General features: G+C 42.4%; 1 long non-coding RNA gene across 1 annotated transcript in view; it reads right to left on the minus strand.

Annotated features, from left to right (window-relative positions):
* Positions 1–1,773, minus strand: part of LOC309367867 — a 43,743-nt gene extending 41,970 nt beyond the window's left edge. The window contains exon 1 of the long non-coding RNA XR_014167401.1: positions 1,569–1,773. This is a non-coding gene — a long non-coding RNA (uncharacterized lncRNA). The remainder of the gene's footprint in view (positions 1–1,568) is intronic.
* Positions 1,774–24,637: the final 22,864 nt, after the last annotated feature.

The raw sequence follows: 24,637 nt of genomic DNA on the forward strand, positions 1-24,637 counted from the left end.
GATATTAATAATTATGCAACGGGATAATTAACAACACAAAGAGACAGTACTCTGAGCTTGCAGCTAGATTTTCAGCATGTTAACCTTCTGGGAAATAAAGAACAGAAGCAAAGAGTCTAGCCAAATAAACCAATGCAGGTTGATTTCACAGTGTGTAAAAGGCTAATTATCTGTGAAAAGTCTGACCTCCAGTAACAAAATCACACAAATGTGCAGGAATTTTATTTTAAACAAAACTCAAGAGTCTCTTTTTTAAAAAAAGAGTATCAAGAATTCTCGTTAGCTAGCTTGCAGAAGGATTTGCATATACATATATGTGTGGCAATGCATGTACACACACACACATATACACACAGAGAGAGAAATCCTCAACGATTTTATTTCATTAAAGAATTGTACTTATTAAGTGTGCACTCACACATAATAGCATCATGTAATAAATGGTAACTAGCTATTCACAACACCTGTGAAAGTATGGTAAAACAACGCCCCCCCCCCATACACACACACTCTGCCACTACAATATAAACAAGATAAACCTAACATATGACAGAAGTTGGTTAAGTGCATATTGTTTACTGGAGACAGGGTGCAGTAAAATACAGGAAATATTATCACTTCTTTACAGATTCTATATGTAATTCATTCTGATATAAGAATATTTATCCACTAGCAGTAATAACAAAGCTACGTGGGGTGTTTGGTTTTCCCCCCTCTTCATTCCAAGAAAAAAATAAATTGTATTTGCAAAAAGCAAACACATTACGGAGTGTGTAAAAATGCAATATTCCCATTTTCTAGTCAGAGTTCCAATTTATTGAAGTAACAGAGCAGAAAATGCACTGACAGCTGTTACATTTTATTGCGAATTAGTATATACGTTTTATATCCAGTGAGCAAATGCATGATACATTGTATTCCAGTAATTGCCACTGGCTTTCCAAATGGAAACTGAATGATCTTAGTGCAATTACACTCAGGAGAGTAAATGTAACAAGCCACAGTTCTACATTATAGCTCTTTAACAATGCGACGAATAGCATTCTTCTTTTTCACAAATAAACACATAAAAGGTCAAACCGCCGATCAATTATCTATAAGCATGAGGCAAAGACAAAATTAAGAGTACTGCATTAGAGAGGTCTTGTGTATCACAGGGTAGAAGATTAATAAGGATCTTGAGAAAGGCAGTGAAGTTTTCACCAGGCTGAAGTAGTTATTACTTCTCCACAGCTTCCAAACTCTCCCCCCCCCCTCCTCCTCTGGGTGAAGGGAAGTGAGGCTATAACTGAACAGTTGGGAATGAGTTCTCATTTCCTATCAAATTCCAAACATTACAGCCTGTTAAGCAACTCTTCAGTTTAATCTTTTATATGTACGAAGAAACAAACAAACATGGACGCACTGAAATATCTCTTTCTATATTTAAAGCATCTTTTCGCAGAGAGCATTTTTCGTGAGTGGAGATGTTGCTTCACTGGGTTAGGAGATATTTTAAAAGATCCTATGTTAAGAGAAAGGAATAAATGCACACATTAAGGAAAAAAACACCTTTTTTCTGTACTAACCTTCATCCCACCATCTTTTAAAAGCTTTTTCTTGGGCAACCGGTTCTGTGACAGCTTCTTCACCTTCATGCTCTACGGTGGAAACACTTGGGGAAAGCCAGCAGTCTCCTCCCCTCTAGTGGCTACCGGCTCTATTTGCAACAACACAGAAAATGAAAGGCCTACAGCAGACCACCTCTGGGGCATTTGTGTAATTTCTAAGCTTACGAGAGAGAGAGAGAGAGAGAGAGAGAGAGAGAGAGAGAGAGAGAGAGAGAGAGAGAGAGAGAATGAATAGACCAGGCAGCCTATCGTAGCAGCAAATAAAAATTATCAGTCATTTAAAACAATATGTTAGTGAGGACTACAACTTAATCAACACCAACCTGCTGACATAGATTTGCAATTTGAGCAGGTTATTAGTGATCGAATTAGCAACGTGTCACAACTTGTATCTGATTTATTAGAAGAACTGACTAATGCAAGAGGACTATAAAACAACACAGAAGACCATTTTCCCCCCTCCAAAGCTCCCTGGCTGTAATAGCATACAGCTCCCGAGAAAAAAGTAGAGGAAAATGCTAGGAGGCCTTACTGTGAATGCATTTATTTTGCATATGCATTTATGCTGCAATGCTTAAAATAAATAAATAAAGTCAAGGCCTGGTCACTGGACTAATGTGGCTAAATTTTCACAAGTAACAGAGCTGTTGTCTGCAAACTGATAGAGTAAAACAAAGTCAAACTATTCTCTTTTTTCTTCTTCCAGGGGCTGGAAAGGCAGGGGAGAGAAGCACAAACTCGCTTAAACTCTTTTAAATAATGTGGCTCCACAGAGGAAAAATGCATTGTTAAGGACAATTCAGCGTTGTTTCCAGATTGCATAAATACCAGGCCATGTTGCATTTTAGTAGATAGCAACTATGTTCATGTAACATGTGACAGTGCTAGATGGGAATAAAGATATCTCTGGCGCAAGCACTTGTTTGATAGTTAAGTGACTAAGCATCATTCCTAACATCAAAGTAGCTATCAGCATCTATCAGCATCAAAGTATGGTAGCTTTCAGCATCTAGCATTACAACCTAGATGTTTCAATGTCCCATATCACGGACATTTGCTTCCAGACGATTCGAAATGAAATCTGAGCTCTGAAAACTTCGCTTGGACAGAAAATTCAAGCATGCAAGGAGTGTCTTAAGCATTCAGATTTGAACCTATCCACTTTCACCACCAACAATTGTTTCCAATCACTTTTGGGCTATATATCCATTTTTTCCAAGCATTATGAAATTAATACCAGACCTGTCCACAGTGTCAGATCATCAAGGCAACCCCTTTGGTGCAAGAGGAAGGTGCAATTCTAGGAGCGACTGAAAATGTTCCGTACTCCAAAAAAAGCTTGCTTAGCTACTCAGAACAATTACTTAAATTTCCCAAATAGCTACAAAAACAGAGCCAAATTTGAAAAGCCCTGCAAAACACAAGCCTCAAATTCTCAAGTCAGCCAGACTGTCAGTTTTGGAAAGGAGGCAACTGCAGGGCTTGCTGCAAGCATGCCTTCATCTGAACTCTTAGGACTTAATTTCAGTAAAATGTGTTTGCCATTAAGGGTGGACAAATTTCCATCTTTCTCTTCTGTCTGTGTTTTCAAGTCAAATTCTGTTGCTACAGAGCAGATTGTTATGAACTGTCTGCATATAAGTTTGCTAAAATGCATGGCTTTGCAAAATATGCAGTACGATTAACACATTCTTTTGCATGCGTGTGTTCATATTTTTGAATTCTGGTAGCTCCCCACAATCTAAGTTTGTTTCCACCTTACTTATCAAGCATCCCTATTTGCTATGTTCCCTATATGAGTTGAGCGGTCGCACAGTTTTGCCAGTTGGTACTGGAACATGCTTTGAAAACTCCAAGGCAAGAGTGCAGCAGATACCCCAATCTAAAAATAAATGAAATAAAACATAGTGGAACAGAAGTTGTGATATGCAAAAAGAAAGTATCTTCATAGATCTGGCATGACCCTGGCACTGATTCTGAGATTCTCTGCCTTTCACTGAGAAGGTGCTGTCTACCTTCTTCAAATCCTTGAATTTTTCAAGAACACCTGAAACTTAAAACATCAGCTGCAACAGAGGGGTTGTCTCTCTCTCTTTTTTTTGTATTCTAATGTAGAATTCCTGACCTGGGCTCAGAAATCACTCCTTCTGGATCAATTTGCCAGTAAGAGCAACTTCAGCACAATGTCACACAAATGTTCTCTACCTTTTAGCTACTGCACACTTCCTGGAGTTATATCCTGCTCAGTTGTACTCAGAGTAGACCCCATGAAATAAATGGATTTAATTTCCTTAAGTCCACAAGGACAAAAATGAGCCTGCTGGATCAGGCCAAGGGCTCATCCAGTCCAGAACAAGCAGGTGCTTTTGGGAACACCGCAAACAGAACTTGAATGCGACAGCAGGCACCGCAACTGTGATTCACAACAACTGGTATACAAAGGCACACTGCCTTAGACTGGAGAAGTAGAATGTAGCTATCATCACCGTTGTTGTTGTTTAGTTGCTTTTCTTACAAAACAACCCAAATTGATTTACACTGAAATCAGTTAAGAACAGTAATAAAAATCTCAAAACACAGCAATACAAAAAAGCAGCCATTGGTTTCCCCTGGGTCTGCTCCAAGCATAATATTGTTGCATATCACCCCCTGTTTCTACATGTTTTTTTCTCCTTTCCCAGTTTCTCTTTCCTTAATCCATTACGTTGTAGATATAGTACTTTTTTTCCTACTATTTGTTTCTTTGCCTGCTTAATCCTTTGTGGTTAGGGTTCCTTTGGGGAGCTAAAACTTTCAGTGGGAGATGCCAGGGACTGAAGCTGGAGCCTAATTCAAAGGATGTGCTCTCAACCACAGTCCTGCTGTGCAAATGCCTTAAGTCCAATGTAGCTTCCTACAAGTTCATTGGCATTTGTTGCTTTTTCCAGTTTGAGCTCAGGTACCCTCTCATATGTGGCTGGGAGAGGCAGAACTGTGTTCAAGGATCCTTCAAAATTACACCCATGTGGACGCCTGCAGATCAGAGATCCTTTCTAGAGTGCTATTTCCATTCCTGTGCTATTCTGATACATTACCATGAGACTTGGCTATTCACCACAGGGGAAAAGGCAGCAGCAAGAGCAACAGAAACTCAGTAATAAGCAACATATTGTCATTGGCACACTGGCCTATTTTTGAGCATTAATTTTCTTCTGGCATGACCTTTTTAATTCTAACGATTAGTGTTACTTAAGGTGTTAACGCTGAAATATTCATATCTCCTTCTCAATCATCTTCTAAAGGTTTTAGAATATATTTAATAGCTTGAGCCAACTCTCTGCTTTCCTTCTACATCTCAGCTTGAGGTTATTCCAGGAAAGTTCACTGAGGGTTCCTTTCCTGCAGATGACCCAGCGCTGCATACCTGGAACTCAGACCTTCTCAGCTGAGGAAAAGAATTTGTGGAATTTATGAAGAATGGCTTGTGAAGAAGATCTGTTGCCAAGTGTTTGGTGCATAGTTATTTTGAAAATAGTCTCTGCTTTTCTGTGGATTTGAGGGGGAAGATTATGGGTTGGTGGTAGAGATGGTGAAGTCTCTTAATTTCAGCTTCTCATATTTTTTCCCCCCAGTCTTCAGTTCATCATTAGTTTGCATTTTTTAATTAATCAGACTAACATATGCATTTTCATACACACAACTTGGTTGGAGAACTGCGTCACAAAAATCAGATGTGCAAATTTTGAAGGATAGATGTGTTTCAGTCTGTATATTATTTGGGGGAAGTGTGAATTAGGTATTGTCCCCCATTCCTAGTTGGTGGTTATTGTGAAGAAATGCCCTACTCTTTCAGGGTCCATTTTACATGACAGTAAAGGTTTGGTTGTGCCATTTCACACTTCCCTATCCTTCATGCAAGCTTCATGATCCTCTTTCAGTTTTCAGATGGGACTCTACTAACTGAGAAAACTGATGGAGATGAAAGCAACAATCACCTCAGATCAGAGCACTGAAATGAAAAAGTCCGCTCCCTGGCTTAATGCTCCAGGTTTTGTATTATAAGGCGCTCCTATACAATGGCATGCAGTGGACATGACATGGAAGTGGAATATTTTCAAGGCCAAACTTTGAACACATGGGTTTGTGACACTATCACAGGAGATGCAAGCATGGAAATAAAACTTCTAGGCTAGCCTGAGTGACTTGACTCTGGGTTTCATTACAGGTATTTTGGTTCCAGTCAACTACCATCTTCCTCCCATGAACAGCAATATGCAAGTTGCTTAAAAAACAACAACAAACAAACAAAAAGGACTGGATAGCCCCCGATAGTACCCAGGTTGCAAATCCTAGCACCTCAATATCCAGTGGATTGCATGTTATTGTTGCTTTATCTGTATAAATGGGTGACAACCCTTTCAGCTATGTGAACGATTGTGGCCGCTTTCATAGGGTTGCTGTGATGCTAAAGAGATATGGCTTTCAAAGCCCTTCACACAGTTTTTTAAAAGTACAATAGAGAAGTTTTATTTTTTATTTTTTTCAAGTAAATTTTTGTTATTTTTTTAAATATTCTTTTTCCAACAGACCTTATTATCACAATATATTCCCTTTGACTCTGCCGAGTCTTGACTTCCCTCCCTACAGTTGGTATATTTATCGCATTCTTATCGTGTATATTATTCTTGTATCTCTACTATTTTACAATGAAGGTATTATTCCAGTCCTGCTAGTGTCTTTAAGTTTTTACAATTCTCCTTTAAGTATTGTTCTTGTATCTCTGGTCTTCTTGGTCCCGGATCCTCCCTGTCAATTTGGCAAGTTCCGCAAAATCTGTCATCTTCACCTGCCACTCCTGAATGGTTGGTATAGCTTGTGTTTTCCATTTTTGGGCCAGTAGGGTTCTTGCAGTGGCTGTGGCATACATAAACAAATTCTGATCTTTTGTTTTAATCTCCATTCCCATTAGACCTAGCAAAAAAGCTTCTGGTCTTTTGGGAAAGGTGTACCTAAATATCTTTTTAAGTCCATTGTAGATTGATTCCCAAAATTTTTTAACCTTGTCACAGGTCCACCACATATGAAAATAATCACCATCTACTTCTTTACATTTCCAACATCTTCTATCTGTCTTTCTATACATTTTAGCCAGTTTTGTTGGCATTAAATGCCATCTATACATCATTTTTAATACATTCTCCTTCAAAGCCGTACATCCAGTAAATCTCAAACCCTCCTTCCATAATTTTATCCACGCTTCCAACTCAATATTATGCCCAATAGAGAAGTTTTAAAGTTTTTATAGAAATATAGAAGCACCAGTAGAGTGTCTGTTATACAGTTAATATATAGGGGATAAGTGAGAACAGACAAATATAAGTCCCTGTTGTTTTGTAGTGGGCTACCCAAAGAGGAGAGGGATGCGGGTGGCACTGGGAGTTAAGCCACAGAGCCTAGGACTTGCTGATCAGAAGGCTGGTGGTTCAAATCCCTGCAATGGGGTGAGCTCCCGTTGCTCAGTCCCTGCTCCTGCCAACCTAGCAGTTTGAAAGCACGTCAAAGTGCATGTAGATAAATAGGTACCGCTCTGGCGGGAGGGTAAACGATGTTTCCGTGCGCTGCTCTGGTTCGTCAGAAGCAACTTAGTCATGCTGGCCACATGACCTGGAAGCTGTACGCCGGCTCACTTGGCCAATAAAGCGAGATAAGCGCCGCAACCCCAGAGTCGGTCACGACTGGACCTAATGGTCCTTTACCTTTACCTTTTACCCAAAGGGGGCATCACTTTTGCAGAAGAAGATGGTCAGTGGCAAAGAAAGCTTCAGCAGATGCTGGCAAGCAAGAGTCTTAAGGCATTCAAAAACAGTTACAAGCGGCACAAGGCAGAGAAGAACATACAGTGTGCAGTGTGGGTGTTACTGCTCAAATGCTGCAAATGAGAAAGGCACATATTTGAAATTGGCGTTGCTGACAAAGAAGTGGTGCTAAAGTTACAGATGGAGTCAGAACTGATGCTGGAACAAGCAGCCTAAATAGGTTGTCACTCTGAGCTCATTAAGAAGTAAAATGCAGATCAGGGAACAGCTGAGCAGCTGGGTCAGGTTGTTCATTGGCTAATTTAGCCTAAACAAGAAAGAGGGAAGGAATGAAACATATTCCAGAAGAGTAAAAAGAAAGCAAGGCGCTGGCAGAAGGGGAGATGTCACCCACTTTCTGTAGTGACAAACAAAACTTGGAAGAAAGCTGACGATTTAAGGGCACCAAGAGAAGAAAAGGAAATGCCACAAAATAGGTGTTGGGAATAGCATTTTTCAAAGAAGCAAAGAAGAATAACCACGTAACAGCCAATTCCAGTGTACAAACTGTACCAGGACATTCAGAGATCATGTGTTAGGATCTATATAAGTGTGATCCCCTTCTCTGGAACATGTGTGGACCCCTGTCCCATTTCACTTATCTTTTAGAGGTCTTTGAGAACTCTGCAAGCAGATGGACAGGGTTGTTTTGTAGACACTTGGATTTTCAAACAGCTTTTGACAAAGTTCTGCACCAAAGCCTCCTGAAAAAACCTTAGCATTCATGACATGAGGGGAGAGGGCCTCTTACAGATCAGTAACTGGCTAAAGAACAGAAAGCAAAGAGCAGAAATACGTGGGCAATTTTCAAAATGGAGGCGTGTGAAAACTTGACGGTCCCTCAGGGATCTGTAGTGGGACCAGTGCAATGAATGCTTCCTTTGGGGAGGGGAGGATGAAAATGTGTTGTACTAAGCTGAGTTTATTGACCTATCTTGCCCAGGTCATTTAAACAGGAAATACTGGGGAGTGGACCTGAGAAAATTGGTATGCAAAGCTTATGCTTCATTACTGAACTGCGCTCTCCTCCTCATAAGAACTTCTGAAAGGTGTGCAAAGACCCTCAGATATCTCCCTCATGGGGTTGCCAGGTTGGATGCTAGAAGCCAAGGCTGACTGAAGGCATTTTGCTTTCTGAGGCAACTGTTAGTGTCCCCTTCCTACATTCCACTTACTGAAGCTGACTGGACTGGCAGTTAAATCTTGGTTCAACACTGACAAATGGGGCCACACCCTTCACTATACCAGAGGGCAGGAGACTCGGTTAAGGAGTGCAGATCAGGCCTCATGGCAGATCCACCTCTGTCCTCTGATGCCTCACCACTACTTCCCAACATCTGCTTCCCTGTAGCTGCCTCATATTAGGGCCATGGCAGGAACTTCAGCCATAAGCCTTTACTTGTCCTAGGGTATTTTTCCAGGGAAGGAGGATTTATGGTGGGAGCAAGGGTTTTGTGTTTTTTCCCTTGGAGTATACACAGTCTCAAAGGCTTTCAGGGCATGCCTGCCTCTCAGATTGTCTACTCAGATGTAAGAGCTATTGCATCAAATGGGGTTTCTCTTCAGCAGGGATAGGAGAATCCATCTATTTTGGTTTATCTCAGCTTCTCATTCTTCCACTCCTAAGTTCAGTTCTCCACATTCTATATAGTTTGCCCTTTTTGGGGGGGGGGGGAGGGGAAAGAAGTCCTCATGAAAATGTAGTGCTGATTTCTCCTAATATACATTGTTTTGTTTGCAATTTTAACTAATATGTACATTTTTTTGCAAAACAATTTCCTCTACTCTTATTATATATGAATTCCTATGCACATTTTACCCCAATTACAGTGGTACCTCGGGTTACATATGCTTCAGATTACAGACTCTGCTAACACAGAAATAGTGTTTCAGGTTAAGAACTTTGCTTCAGGATGAGAACATAAATCGCATGGCGGTGGCGCGGCAGCAGCAGGAGGCCCCATTAGCTAAAGTGGTGCTTCAGGTTAAGAACAGCTTCAGGTTAAGTACGGACCTCCAGAACGAATTAAGTACTTAACCCGAGGTACCACTGTATATGCATTTTTGTGCACATTGCTTAGCTGAAGAAGCAGATTGCAAAATGTGGAGCATAGGATTTCCAAGAATGGCTGTGGCTGTGTTTCCGTTCTTGTATCGGTGCAGAAAGGCAGCATTGTCCTTTTAGGGAAACAGTCAAATTTCTCTCCCATCTCAGGTCCCAGGTAACTGAGGTTAGGACTGCAGCCCTGATCAACTCCGATCAGCTGGCTGTGTGGGGACAGGACAGAAACACCAGCATATCTGTATTGGAGCTGAGGATGAGGGTGTGAAGCCGGTGTAGCCAGAGATCCACTGGATCCCTAACACCACTCACCCTGGCAGATCTGGCTGTAGGCTTGCTCTCTTAAGGGTTGAAAAATGTAACTTATTTTTCACATTTTTAATTGATTTTATCCATAGATACATGCAAAGAGGATCACTTAAAACATAAATAAAATTCAGTCCCAGAGACTAACAGGCAGAGTGGAAATTGTGCAAGAATTGCTCTCTACAAAGTATGCTATAAATATAACAAGTGTCACCATTATTCCTACTGTTACAACAGAATAAACAAACAGCTAAGAGTTTTCACATTTTTATATATGCGTTGTTGGTGTTTGTTTGTTTTTTAAATGAAAGCAAGCCTTTCAAGCAGATGACTTAGGTGTTTAGACCTCTTGTGATTAGTAGTTTCTAAGATATGGTTCAAAAGATAGCGTTAGGTCCAGAGATTAGAAGAGCAACCGTATTTCCCACAGCAGAAAGAAGTCTCTCTGGAATGTTCCATGAGGGGTTTTTCAAACAAATATACATCCCCTCTCAGTTCTTCTCCACAGGCTTTTTGGTTGCATAACCACTTTGTATTGAATAAATAGGCTGATATTTCTAGAGAGGTAAAATGATATTTAGATTTGACAGAAGCAGGAGTTAAAAGTAGAGAGCTTTCTCCTGTGTGGGAACTGCTATAATGTTCTATTATCCCTGCAGGGATGGAGAGAAATTCTTGTAAATATTACTTATTTAACAGAACATTCTTCAGCAACCTATCAAACTACTTAGCAGTATCATAGGAACAAATCATGAGAGACTGGTGCGTTAAAATGATTAAGGCTGGCTTAATTTCACTCCATCAGAACATTTCCTCAACAACTGAAATCAGATTTCTAGATTATAGATTTCTCAAATAACTTGATCCAACAAATACTATTTGCATTATTGCATTATGGTTAGTTCTTTTCCTCATTTTTTTACATTCAGTTTGTGTTAATGAACTAAATGAAAAGTATCTGATATTTGATATGCCAGCTTTCTTCCCTCACGGAAGTCACGGCAACATATGTGGCGTTTTTCGGCAGTCTCCCATTTAGGCGTTTCCTGTATAGACCTAAACCTGCTCAGCTTCAGCAAGATGACTGCACCCTGTGTCCTCAGGCTAGGCACTATCAGATATTTTGTTTTGTGAGCTTGTAATGTTGATATGCATTATAATATGGCCTGCTGTTTTAAGGAGGGAGGCTGCATGGCAAAGGGGATAATTGTGGGTGATTCCAGCAGCTCAAGTTCATAGTTTAAAGATCCTTTTCATCCAAGCATGAACTCCCTTTATGCCTGAGGCAGAAAGGTAGCACCGGTCCTCACAAATTACAGGGTGTACCTTTTATCTGATACTGATCTCATTGTTGTAAGAAGAAGAAGAAATACAGGGGAAACCCACAATGGAAGGCGTGTGTGGGAAATGAAAGGCCTCCAAGCTGTGGGAATCCGGTGCAATAGCAATTCTAGCTGAAATATTTTGTATGCTCTGTATACACAGTGGTACCTCGGGTTAAGTACTTATTTTATTCCAGAGGTCCGTTCTTAACCTGAAACTGTTCTTAACCTGAAGCACCACTTTAGCTAATGGGGCCTCCCACTGCCGCCGCGCCACCAGAGCATGATTTCTGTTCTCATCCTGAAGCAAAGTTCTTAACCTGAAGCACTATTTCTGGGTTAGCGGTGTCTGTAACCTGAAGCATATGTAACCCAAAGTGTATGTAACCCGAGGTACCACTGTAAATGTCATATCCTGCCCTTCAAGTACAAATTGTAAAAAAACAATTACACCAATCCATTTGAAAATCCATTTGAAAATGTGTTGGCATTACACACTAAAGCCATTCCCCAATGATGAGGCTGATAAACATAGCAAATACATAACCACCAGACAGATGAATCCTATGTACTCACATTATGCCAGGAAGGGGAGATCTGCCACTGTTACACTGGCAGAATGGTTGCCATATCCAATGCATGCTCAACCAACCCAGGTCCTGCCCCCTCTTTCTGTTGCTTTTGTGGAAAAGGTGGTTGGGAGGTTTTTTGCTAGGGAAGCTTGCCAAGAGGTGAGAGCCTGAGTTAGTTGGATAGCAGGGTGGTGGTGAAACATGTTATGTTGCCCTTGTTATGTGAGAGACAGAAGTTGAGACAGTGGGCTGCCCCAGGTGAGAGATGAGGGTCAGGAAATGTTGTTAAGGCCATTTGGTTGTTTCGGTCAGTTGATATCCTCTTTTCTCTATACAGGTATTTGGTTAAATTGGGGATTCTAATTGTCCTTAACGTCATTTGGTTATGTTTATTTTTATGATGAAGCAGTTAATTTGTTTATATTTTGGACCTGCTTATAATGAATTCTGTCACTTTTGTATATTATCTTTTTTGGGGATGAGGGGTATTTTTTATTTTCTTTCATAGATGCACCAGCACAGCCAATCCTGTGCTGCCGCTGGTGCATCAGCGCATTCCCAACTTCCCCACATCGCTTGCATTTCACAGCCATCTAGGTAAGCTGCTACAGTGATGCCTCTCTCAGGAGCTCTGCCCCATCACACTGGCCTCTCTTGCCTTCATTCAATCCAGCAAGGATTTTCAGTGGCTCGTCATAAACTTAATAGGTTCATATTACACTGGGGTTGTTTGTTCCGCCCACCTTTTTTTTTTTTTTTTACTTCCTTGCATTGTTAGGACCCAAATAGAACCAACATCTTCCATCAAAAAGGATTTCAACTTTAAAAAGAGAGCGAAAAGACGGTTATCTGCTGTTAGGTTGCAGCTCAGTGTTGTATATCAGCAGAACAAATATCAATGGTCCTGAATGGGGTAACCATGCCCCTGAAGGACCAGGTGTGCAGCCTGAGAGTCATTTTGGACTTGCAACTGTCCATGGAGGCGCAGGTCAATTCTGTGTCCTTGACAACTGTCTACCAGCTCCATCTGGTATGCAGGCTGAGACCCTACCTGCCCATGGACTGTCTCACCAGAGTGGTGCATGCTCTAGTTATGTCTCACTTGGACTACTGCAATGCGCTCTATGTGGGGCTACCTTTGAAGGTGACCCAGAAACTACAACTAATCCAGAGCATGGCAGCTAGACTGGTGACTAGGAGCGGCCGCCGAGACCATATAACACCGGTCTTGAAAGACCTATATTGGCTCCCAGTACGTTTCCGAGCACAATTCAAAGTGTTGGTGCTGACCTTTAAAGCCCTAAACAGCCTCGGTCCAGTATATCTGAAGGAGCGTCTCCACCCCCATCGTTCTACCCGGACACTGAGATCCAGCTCCGAGGGCTTTCTGGCAGTTCCCTCACTGCGAGAAGCCAAGTTACAGGGAACCAGGCAGAGGGCCTTCTCGGTATTGGCGCCTTCCCTGTGGAACACCCTCCCACCAGATGTCAAAGAGAACAACAACTACCAGACTTTTTGAAGACATCTGAAGACAGCCCTGTTCAGGGAAGCTTTTAATGTTTGATGCATTATTGTACAGTGGTGCCTCGCAAGACGAAATTAATTCGTTCCGCAAGTCTTTTCGTCTTGCGAGTTTTTCGTCTTGCGAAGCACGGTTTCCCATAGGAATGCATTAAAAATCAATTAATGCGTTCCTATGGAAACCGCCTTCAGACCAGGTCCGGGGACAGTCTGTCCCCCGACCTCTTCTGAAGGCCGGCGGGGGGCGAAAATCTTTGCTCCCCCCTGCCTGCCTTCCCGGGAGAGCGGAAAAGGCAGCGCTGCCTTCCCGCTCTCCCGGAAAGGCAGGCAGGGGGGAGCAAAGACTTTTGTCCCCCGCCCGCCTTCGGAAGAGGTCCAGGACCTCTTCCGAAGGCAGGCGGGGGGCAAAAGTCTTTGTCCCCCCTGCCTGCCTAACTGGGGGCTTTTAAATCGCCCCGGGACTGTTCGGGGCGATTTAAAAGCCCCCGGACGGCTTTTGAAGGCAGGCAAAGGGGAGCAAAGACTTTTGTCCCCCGCCAGCCTTCAGAAGAGGTCCAGGACAGTCCCGGGGCGATTTAAAAGCCCCCGGTTAGGCAGGCAGGGGGGACAAAGACTTTTGCCCCCCGCCCGCCTTCAGAAGAGGTCCTGGACCTTTTCTGAAGGCTGGCGGGGGGCGAAAGTCTTTGCTCCCCCCTGCCTGCCTTCAAAAGCCGTCCGGGATAGTGGGAAGCGCTTCCCTGCTATCCCGGACCGCTTTTAAAATGCTGGCGGTGGGGAGCAAAGCCTTTCGCCCCCGCCGGCCTTCCTGGACCTCTTCTGAAGTCCGGAGGGGGGGGGAAAGGCTTTGCTCCCCACCGCCAGCATTTAAAAGAGGTCCCCGGAGATTTCCCTATGGGCTTTCGTCTTGCGAAGCAAGCCCATAGGGAAAATCGACTAGCGAAGCGTCGCAAAAACCGAAAAACCCTTTCGTCTTGCGGGTTTTTCGTCTTGCGAGGCATTCGTCTTGCGGGGCACCACTGTATTTTAATATTTTGTTGGAAGCAGCCCAAAGAGGCTAGGGAAGCCCAGCCAGATGGGTGGGGTATGTATAAATAAATAAATAAATAAATAAATAAATAAATAAATAAATAGCATGGTAAATGAATAAATAAATAAATAAAGTAAGTAAGTAAGTAAGTGAACGGAGCTTCAAACAACTTCTTGGAAAACTGGAATGCTAAATACTGCACAAGAAATTATTATTATAATATTACAAGTGGGACCTGCAACAAAATGTTACAGGGTAGAATGCTCTTGAGCCATGCTTTTGTTCAGAATACTCTGTTCCAGCGAGGGCTGGTCCATTTGAGCAAGTGGGCTCTGCCCCACCAACCTCAGCCTACCCTTACCTGTCAGCCTTCTTACTTGCAACCAGTCCAAGAAGTGGCGCTGCCTTACAGCTTTTTCTTTCTCAGTGTCAGTGTTGCCCATGTAGAACTCAGTAGGACAGAGGATGGATACCAAACCAGAATTAGTTGGCTCTGCCAGTTATTGGCTCAGGCTCCGCCTACTGCATGGGCTCCCTGCATTCTGACTCACCCATCTTGGTGGACACCAGCCACTGCTTCTCTATTCCATTAACCCCCCGTCATGGCTTTCTGTCCCGTCCCCCCACAGCAATCTTAGGTATGCCCACTATTTCGGGAGTTCTCTCACCTCTGGGTTTTTTGAGTGCAATTTCCCCTGGTATAAGCATTTTTGCAGAGAAACGTTACATAATATAATGCATGTAAGTTATTTTCACTAATAAATGCATTTTAATGCATGCTTTAGTATGCAATTTTGTAAATATTATTTGGCAGGAGAACTGCATTGTAAAATCCGGGAAACTACAAATTTTAAAGGATGCCTGTGTTTTGGTTCAGGTAGTGCACCGGAAAGCGCAAACGAGGTAGGTTCAGCTTTCAATGCAAGCTGAATTGAATTTATCCCCCATCATTAATCTGCACTAGAACAAATCCATAGCTATTGGCTACTCATTAGGTGAGTAACTTCTTTTATCACCTGCACTTTGCTATGTGGGTTTGGGTATATCAGATCCCCAATTTCATTCAGACCTGAAGTTGGGTGTGATTGTGGTTGGAGCATCATCATCACCGAGTTGTCTTGCTCACTGCATTATTCATGTTTAAATAGTGACATTCTCAATCTCCCCAACTGGGAAAGAGGCATCAGATAAGAAACCTCCATCTAGGGAACATTTTTCTACAGTTCTCTCCATGCTTCCCCCATAATTGTTGGCGCATCTAAACCAGTGTTTCTGAAAATTGGGTCTCCAGCTGTTTTTGGACTACAACTCCCAGCATACATAGCTAGCAAGACCAGTGGTCAGAGATGAAGGGAATTGTAGTCTGAAAACAGCAAGAGACCCAGGTTTGAGAAACACTGATCTAGATGCTGATCTAGAAATTTTGCTTGAAAGCATACTGTATATAACTTTCATTCAGCAGCCTCCCCCTGCACTGACACCCCCCCAAAAAAACTCCCTGTATTGGGAGAGATGGTGTGAAGCAGAGAAACAGCCCAGGAAGAAGCACACACATGTACATGCATGCACATAACTGCTCCAATTCATATCACCCACCCTCCCTGGAAGCTGGTATGTCAAGGAAAAGTCCACTTGGGGCAAATTACACTGGATTACAATTTCCAATCAGTGGGATGCGGGTGGCACTGTTGGTTAAACCACAGAGCCTAGGACTTGCCGATCAGAAGGTCAGCGGTTCGAATCCCCGCGATGGGGTGAGCTCCTGCTGCTCGGTCCCTGCTCCTGCCAACCTACTAGTTCAAAAGCACATCAAAGTGCAAGTAGATAAATAGGTATCACTCCGGCAGGAAGGTAAATGGCGTTTCTGTGTGCTGCTCTGGTTCGCCAGAAGCGGCTTAGTCATGCTGGCCACATGACCCGGAAGCTGTACGCCAGCTCCCTCGGCCAATAAAGCGAGATGAGCACCGCAACCCCAGAGTCGGCGACGACTGGACCTAATGGTCAGGGGTCCCTTTACCTTTACCTACAATTTCCAATCCAATTTCCAATTTCACCCCAGAGGTGAGCTAGATCCATTCATTCAGCAGAAGATCAGAAGCAGGAGGGGTTTCTGTCACTCTGCCTCTGATCTTCCTGGGCTGCCAGTATAATTCACACATGCTCACAGGCAGAACCTAGAATAATGTGTGCAGGATCTTTCTTTCTTTTTTGTCTCTAGCCTCACCAACATCTCATGTTCTCTTATTGGCTCTGGCAATACATGTGACTTTTGTTAACAATGTCATGGTGCTTTATTGATGATGATGCTGCTGCTGATGAAGATGATGATGATGATGATGATAGAATTATGAACAGTCGTGAACAGCGAGATATGGGCCATTGTATCCATCCAGATTGAATGCCAGTGTAGGCACATGTGACCAAGGCTGCAATGGAAAAGAAGGAGGGAATGGAAAAGACAACAAACGGCATTGAAACAATGGGTGGTATTCAACTGAGTAGACCCATTGAACTGAAAGGACCTAAAATAGTCATGTTCATTCATTCCAATGGGTCTACCCTGAGTAAAATTGAGTTGGATACCACCCATTGTGAGCATTCTGGGGGGAGGGGGGTAATATGCTTAATTCCATTAAATGTGCTACTTTCGAAGTGAATATCAACATGAGAGAGTATTTGCCAGAGCCCTAAGATATGCATGTATATAAATGACATCTTCCTTGACATTACTGAAGTTTTGCATCCCTAATCCAAAGCCCACATGAGCTGAAGCCAAAGAAAGTTTCACTAAACCCCTTGTGAACTGAATCTGCCAAGTTCTGCCCGGCACTACTTAAGACTCACATATGTGATCACTGACTTTGAACAAGCTACAATCGCAGCAACCAAGGAATTTGCACCAGTTTAGAACAAAGCTTGTTCCTTTCACTTGAGCCAAAGCTATTGGCAAAGGATACAAAGAGCTGGATTGGCAACTCAGCATGGATTAAATCCAGAATTCAATTTGAAGCTCCATTACCTGCAAGCCTTAGCCTTCCTACCAATTGAGGAAATGCCTACTGCTTTTGATAATAAAAGGGAGAAATCCCAGTGGATGCACATAATGTACAGTAGTTCAGGTACAGCTATGTTTCTGGTGGTGTCTCGCATGCTTTCAGTAATGAATCTACAAGCAGGAAAACTCCTATTTCCTTCCCCAAAGCTCTGATCAATAATCTCCAAGGGCCATTCTCCAAATGTAGAAAGCTGACACCGGTGCTTTGGAAGGTTATTCAGTCGGGCTCCCTTTGGATTTTATTTATTTATTTATTTATTTTTAAAGCGATGCAAAACAGAACAGAAGCAAAAAAACACCCATACAAATAAACCTTATGATATATATTTTTTTCTGAAGGAACACTTCTGTTCCGTAAGACAACAATCGCTTAATAAAAATGGAATAAAAATTGTGTGAGTTCTTGCTGCAAGCAGTATTTGGAAAAATATCAACATTTTGTTGAACATATTAGCATATGTCGAATTTAAACATATGCTATCTTACATTTTGCATAGCAATCAGGGCTTCGTATTATTCTTGTTGAGTTTCTTGCAACTTAGATTTGATGCTTAAATGCTCGCCGTCAAGACATGATGGGGCAAGTTTCTAAATTGGACCTTTTGGACTTTTTGAGGGTCAGAAAGGTAAGTAAAATACTTGCAGAGAGAAGCACTGTTCTTACACTAACATTTTCTTTTCCTTATTGCAACATCCCTCCATAAGCAACAAATGATTTCTGGCCAGATTCTGGCAACAGAAGCTCCCGTTGCTCGGTCCTTGCTCCTGCCATCCTAGCAGTTCGAAAGCATGTCAAAGTGCAAGTAGATAAATAGGTACCACTCTGGTGGGAAGGTAAATGGTTTTCCGTGCGCTGCTCTGGTTCGCCAGAAGCGGCTTAGTCATGCTGGCCACATGACCCGGAAGCTGTACGCCGGCTCCCTCGGCCAATAAAGCGAGATGAGCGCCGCAACCCCAGAGTTAGTCATGACTGGATCTAATGGTCAGGGGTCCCTTTACCTTTACTTTACCACATGAACATTCTTCCCACTCTACTACAGGTAATGTGGCTCATTTTTTTTTAAAAAAAGTTTTTATTAAACATTTTCTTGTGCTACAAAACAAAGAAAGTCCACCTTTCAGCTCCAATTTCAATGCCCCCTGTGCTCTCCTCCCTCCATTCCCTCTGTGCCCCCAAACAGTTTGGCTCAGGGGGGTCAGGAGACCCACCAGAATAATGCACAAGGGGAAGAGAGGAGGGAGTGGTTCAGTCTGGCAAGTTGGGGCACCCCCAAACTCGGCCCTTCAGATGTTTTGGGACTACAATTCTCATCATCCCTGACCACTGGTCCTGTTAGCTAGGGATGATGGGAGTTATAGTCCCAAAACATCTGGAGGGGCGAGTTTGGGGATGCCCGGGCAAGATTAAATGCTTGCACTGACAGAATGGTTGTCATAGCGCTATACTGCGGTCTTTCCAAAACTTCACATTTGTGTACAGTAGTACCTTGGGTTACATACACTTCAGGTTACATACGCTTCAGTTTACAGACTCCACTAACCCAGAAATATTACCTCGGGTTAAGAACTTTGCTTCAGAATGAGAACAGAAATCTTGATCTGGCGGCGCAGCGGCAGCAGGAGGCCCCATTAGCTAAAGTGGCGCTTCAGGTTAAGAACAGTTTCAGGTTAAGAACAGACCTCCAGAACGAATTAAGTACTTAACCTGAGGTACCACTGTATTTTAAAAGACTGTAGGCATATTTTCCAAACTTCTCCCCACCCACCCAGTGATCAGACTAAAATCTATTAGACTCTTCCATTATAAAAAGGGGGAAATGACTACGTATGAAAGGAGTGTCTGCTCAATGTTCTCACAACATTCAGGAGGCACGAATTCAATCTCTACAAATTCCAGTATCAACTGACCCTGCTCTGCACCTCTAGGATGAATGTGTGGATCAGAATTTAGTTATCCACTCGATTTCACACTTCTGGAATGTTCTGATGCAGTTAGTGGCTTAAAATGCATTTAAACAGGACGAGGCTGGATGAACTTATGGGTGAACAGATGTGAGAGGTGACACAGGCTGCAAATAGACTGAGGCTGCAAGCCTATGCATGCTTTTCTAAAAGTCAGCCTCACTGAACACAACTAGGCTTTACTTCCGAAGAAACATGAACAGGATCGCACAAGTTTCCCCGCTCTCCTTTCCCAGTGTATAAAAATCAAATGTGTTTTATCATCTGACAAATTCTAGGTAGTCAGGCTTTGAATGAATGAAATCGCTTACAATTTTGAGCATGTCAAAAGAGTGTACCCACATAAAACACATCACATTACCGTTCTTGTAAACACGTTTATTTTGCTCTTTCTATCTCTTCCTGTTACTATAGAGATTTCCCCACTACTGAAAAGTTGCTCTGTTGTTTCCATCCTTGGAAACCTAGAACCTATTTTTACATCCGCTGTTTGCACTTGAGTTTCGCATTTATTTTTTTTAACTCGTATGTTATAGTGCCACAAGATAGGTTTGGGGCCTATATCTTACACATATGAATAAATAATGTTAAAGCTAATAAGATCTCTGAGAGAAAATGATGATTGTCTTTAATCACTAACCTTAAGCAGCAGCAAACCATATTATCAAACACCTTCATTTCTTATAAAACTATCTATCACACACAATATAGACCTGATGAAAAGGAAGGTGGAAGTAATCAGGACAGAATGCCAATTACCTCATTACTTGTCATAGCACATTGTAACTGGAAATTGCTTCTTTCAGGTTCTGTTTGCTCAGGCAATTACAATAAACTCTCTGCTTGACATGTTGTTTGCACAGATGTAGAGCATTAATAAACATGAGGGCTAATCTGAATTATTGAACCAGCCGCAATAATTCCAACAAAGGATTTATAATAAGTCCAAGAAAGCTGAGGTATCACTGGAATTCCCTGTAAGCAACACTGACATACTTTATCACATGTAAAATCCTCAAATTTAATGTACAGTACTGGAATATGTCCCATAGGTATTTTATATTTTCTAGTACTCTAAGCCCTCAGCAACTTCTATTATGAAAGAGACTCAAGACTGTTAAGGGAAATGGCAATATCGCAGACTCACAGGGAAATTACTTTATTTGCCATATGCTTTGCACACCTTTCAGACCCTTATTACCCTGATTTTACTAAAAAGGAAAAATGTTCTATATTGAAACATGAGTAGTACCACATTAAAAGCTCCAAAGTGGGTCTAATTTTCATTTATGCTAAGACAACGTGACACCACTTTGGCAATGGGAAAGTGCCTTAAAGTGGGTACAAATTGCATTTATTCTCACCTCGGGGCCCTTTTACATTGCCAGAACAGGTTAATGCAGCTTCCCAGTTAATGAGAATTAGACCCAGGAACTATACAGGAGTGAGGTCTGTTTATTCATTCTTGATAAACTTTGGCCTGAGAAAACTTTGTTGTTAATATACCAGAGGAGAGTGCAGAGGGGAGGGGCGGAAAAAACATATCACAGAATATAGCTGCCTGAGTGAAAATGAGATTACACAGCACTGAGAGTGTTATTTATTTATTTTAAAGGTAGGCTACCTACTTACAGTTCTTTTGAAGGGATGGCTGAATCCCATCTAGCTGAATGATATGAATACAAGGCAACTTCCAGCATTTTATTTTTTTAAGGAACAAAATGTGAGGACAGGCGTATTCAATATAATTTAGAGTAGCGCTCTTTTGCAAAGCTTTCTTATTTTAAAAATCCAAACAGCTCTTTCCCACTTCTTTTTTTAAGCAAACCACTGCTGGTTTCTGAAGTAAACTGTTCCTGTTTTAAGGCAAACTTTTGGGACCATGTATGTGTGGTTTAGTAGGTTAGTGTGCGGGACTAGGGCTTGATGAACAAAAATTCAAATCCTTACTCAGCCATGAGGCTCGCACACTGAGTTCATCATTTTTATCAGGTGATGATTGAATTTCTGTGGTTAGCTAGCTGAGATAAGTATTTTTGGAAATGGTGAAGTTATGGCACAGCCCTTTACGAAAACTCAGTAATAGACTTTCTCAAAGGTATGTATCGGATTGCTACATCAGCTCCTTATTATTTTTTATTGATTATAAAAAAATAATTGTTTATAAAAATATTTATATACCACTAGTCTTTTTTTTTGTTGTTAAAAAAATCAAAATGGTTTACAACATTAGAACATAAAACCATACAACAGTTTGAAACTGTACCTCATCTGTTACCATTGATAACTTCTTTTTATCACTTTCAAGTCAAATTCCCTCTGTAGCTAATAGTTTTGGACAATTTAAGCCAGGAAACGGGGTGGGGACCAAAGTTAAAATCCTCCCCCCAACCCCACCTCCCAGTGTTGGGGTCCTTATTCAAACTGGACCAAAAAGACATCAGGAGATATTAATAGATAACGTGTAAAACATGCAGGGGTAAGCAAGGAAATAATAAAAGAATCTATTGAATAACCAACAACAACAATATTTTATTTATATCCAGCCCTCCCCAGCCAAAGCTGGGCTCAGAACAGCTAACAACAGTAAAATAATACAGCATTCTAAAATCAATTCATTAAAAAATCAGTTCAAATCAAATTGATGGCAACCATTGGGCTAGAGTTCTGTGAGGAATTACCAAAGGCGGGGTCAGGCTGTGCCTTGGCCAAAGGCTCTGTCCTGCAGACCCTGCGGAAAGATGTCAAGTCCCGCAGGGCCCTAGTCTCTTATGACAGAGCGTTCCACCAGATTGGAGCCACAGCCAAAAAAAAACCTGGCCCTAGTTGAGGCCAGCCTAACCTCTCTTTGGCCCATGACCTCCAGGACGTTTTTGTTTGAAGACTGTAAGGTTCTCCGTGGAACATACCAGGAGAGGCGGTCTTGTAGGTACAAGAGTCCTAGGCCGTATAGAGCTTTAAAGGTTAAAACCAGCACCTTGAACCTGATCCTGTACTCCACCGGGAGCCAGTGCAGCTGGTATAGCACTGTGTGAATGTGATCCCGCAGCGAGGACCCCGTAAGGAGTCTCGCCGCGGCATTCTGCACCCGCTGGAGTTTCTGGGTCAGTCTCAAGAGCAGCCCCACATAGAGTGAGTTACAATAATCCAGTCTCAAGGTGACCGTCGTGTGGATCACAGTGGCTAGGTCAGGGTGAGAGATGTAAGAGGCCAACTGTTTAGCTTGGCGGAGATGAAAAAATGCCGCCTTTGTTATAGCTGCAATCTGCACCTCCATGGAAAGGGAGGTGTCGAAGATTACACCCAAACTCTTAACGGACGGTGCTGACACTAATTGCACCCCCGCAAGAGATGGGAGTTGCCCCCCCATCCGATATCGTCCCGACCCAGCCAAAGGACCTCTGTCTTCGAAGGATTTAACTTCAACCAGCTCCCACGTAACAACACAACAAGATGGAAGAAGTAAAAAAATATTGAGATCACACATGGGTGAAGGGGAGTGGGGGGTATAGGGGAATTTATAAAAAATTATAATATAATATTTCTAATTGCATTGCATTTATATATAGCAAAGGGGGGTCTATAGCAAATAAGTATATTTTAATCTAGTCAACTATGAGGAGAACTGGTAGTAGACCTCCCCTTTCACATGCTGTTTAGCTCTAAGCAACAGGTGTTGTTTCCTCCCACACTGTGTGTCTTTTTGCTTCACTTCCTGGATATCCATGCCTCCTCCAACCCAGCTTGTCTCTGCATCTCCAACTGTTCTTCCCATGTTCCTTTGAGTTAGACTCTTTTCCACAGACTGAATTTCTGCCTTTGGCTTGACTCCGAGTTTGGCACCTGGATCCTCCTTCCAGCTGACCTTCCAGATTTTTCTGAAGAGGATTCACTTCCCGAATGGGATCCTGTGCTTGGTTTCAGAATCCACCATGTAACAGCTTGTTCAACATTGAAGAACAAGAGTTTGGATTTGTTATCCTGCTTTATCACTACCCTAAGGAGTCTCAAAGCGGCTAAAAATCTCCTTTCCCTTCCTCCCCCACAACAAACACTCTGTGAGGTGAGTGAGGCTGAGAGACTTCAAAGAAGTGTGACTAGCCCAAGGTCACCCAGCAGCTGCAGGTGGAGGAGCGGGGAAGCGAACCCGGTTCACCAGATTACGAGTCCACCGCTCTTAACCACTACACCACACTTCATCATGTGGTAAAGATAGGGAACCAGTGAACTTCTTGATGATGTTGGGACTCCAACTCCTATAATCCTGGAGTGGCAGTGCTGTCTGGGGCTAATGGGGGTTGCAGTCCAACAATATCTGGAAGGCCAAAAGTTTGTAGGGTGGGGAGTTGGTGCAGACATTTTGGGGGCAGAAATATCCTTGCATCTTTCCTATTGCTACTGATGAGTCCTCTTCTGAGGTGCCAGGGGGAAAAATATTTATTTTCAAATTAGAAATGCGCAGATATGACAACTGCTATTTTACTCCACATGATATCAGAAAGCAGCGCTTTCTTCCTAAGGGAGCAGCAATTCAAATGCAAATCAAAGAGCAAGTCACTTTCAGTCCTTCCTATCTTTTAAGTTCTTGAAAACTTCAAGTTCCTTCAGATCGATGGTCTTTCATGTATTTATCCAGGAGTAACTGAGCATGTGGTGGAATGGATAAAGGATGGGGAAACAACAGGACATTCTTCCCTCCCACCCACCCCTTTTTTAAAAAGACAGTTTAGAGAAATATAAGAACTTAACAGCCGTTCCATCAGTTAGCTGGAACAGTCTATTATATGTAATACTGTATGATTCTGTGAATATTCCTTTGTCATTGTTTTGAAGTCCACTTACTCACAGAAAGGAAACATGGTAACAAAAAAGAGAAAGAGAGCAGTGAAGCGTAGATCTCTTGATAATGCGCCTTTTCAGATCAGCCCGGCAGAAGTGTATTTTGTAACCTATGTCCTGTTATGTGCTTACTGTAGGACTGTCTTCAGATAATTCTCTCTCTCTCTCTCTCTCTCTCTCTCTCTCTCTCTCTCTCTCTCTCTCTCTCTCTCTCATTTGTTTAAACAAAGAAATGCAACTTAAGAACATAGGAGGAACCCTGCTCAATCAGGCCAGTTGCCCATTTAGTCCAGCAACCTGTTCTCCCAAAGGCCAACCGGATGCCTGTGGAAGCAGATGCAAACAGGAACTGAGAACAGCAACATTTCACCCCTCCTGTTGTTTCCAGCAACTTGCGTTCCGAGTGGAGGTAGAGCATAGCCATCAGAATTAACAGCCATTGATAACCTTATCCTTCATGATAATCCTCTATTACAATCACCCAAGTTGGTGACTATCACTTTTCCTTGTCGGAACACACACACACA

This window comes from Podarcis melisellensis, assembly GCF_964234715.1.
Source record: "Podarcis melisellensis genome assembly, chromosome: 4".
Lineage (NCBI taxonomy): Eukaryota > Metazoa > Chordata > Lepidosauria > Squamata > Lacertidae > Podarcis > Podarcis melisellensis.